The sequence below is a fragment of the Penaeus monodon genome, chromosome 33, assembly GCF_015228065.2.
Source record: "Penaeus monodon isolate SGIC_2016 chromosome 33, NSTDA_Pmon_1, whole genome shotgun sequence".
Classification (NCBI taxonomy): domain Eukaryota; kingdom Metazoa; phylum Arthropoda; class Malacostraca; order Decapoda; family Penaeidae; genus Penaeus; species Penaeus monodon.
Window position 1 is genome coordinate 33,606,796 of NC_051418.1, and position 758 is coordinate 33,607,553.

Consider the following 758-nt stretch of genomic DNA (forward strand, 5'->3'; position numbering starts at 1 on the left):
GCATTATTTAAATGATTTTAATTATTATTCATATTATATTTGTTCCCCTAATATTTTGCAGCTACATTGCTTCAGTTCAGGTTGACTGCAAAGAGATAATTAAATAAAAATATATTATTGAAAAAAGCCATTTTATATTCGCGTCCTGTATCTGATTATTAGAAAACACTTGTTATGAGGGCCATATTCGGAGCTGTCTGACTGTTGTATTTTCGAGTGATATTCTTTAAAAGGCGTAGAAGATAAAATGAAAAGGCGAGAATGGTAATTTTGAAGTCACAGGAAGGAGAAAACGAGCCTAATTCGGAAAGATGTTTTGGATTTAGACGTGAAAGGTGTTTTCTTAGTTTTCTGAGAGAACGTTTTGAAAATCGAGGATTATTCATTTGGAAGTAATTTTCTGCACATGATGTGATTTAAATGTTAAACAAAATGGTTCAGGTCATCCCCGAAAGTCCTGTTTTCTATGACGCCATCCAACACTTAATCCCTCCTCACGAAACACTTTCTGTAAGTACTCGGCACTTTATCAGGGGATGTAGCTCAAGTGGTAGAGCGCTCGCTTAGCATGTGAGAGGTACGGGGATCGATACCCCGCATCTCCAGTTTAAAGTATTTCACGCCGAAGAGAAGGTATAAAGACAGAACGAAGAGGAAGAGAGAATGAAAGAGAATTTTGTATGGGATTAATCATATTCAGAGGCGATACCCGGATATTTCAGGTTGGTAGACTACGGGCGTACTATGGATTTTAATAT

General features: G+C 36.8%; 1 non-coding gene across 1 annotated transcript; it reads left to right on the top strand.

Annotated features, from left to right (window-relative positions):
• Positions 1-532: 532 nt before the first annotated feature.
• Trnaa-agc lies at positions 533-605 on the top strand. The gene has a single exon. It is a non-coding gene; the product is annotated as a tRNA-Ala (tRNA).
• The last annotated feature ends 153 nt before the right edge of the window (positions 606-758 follow it).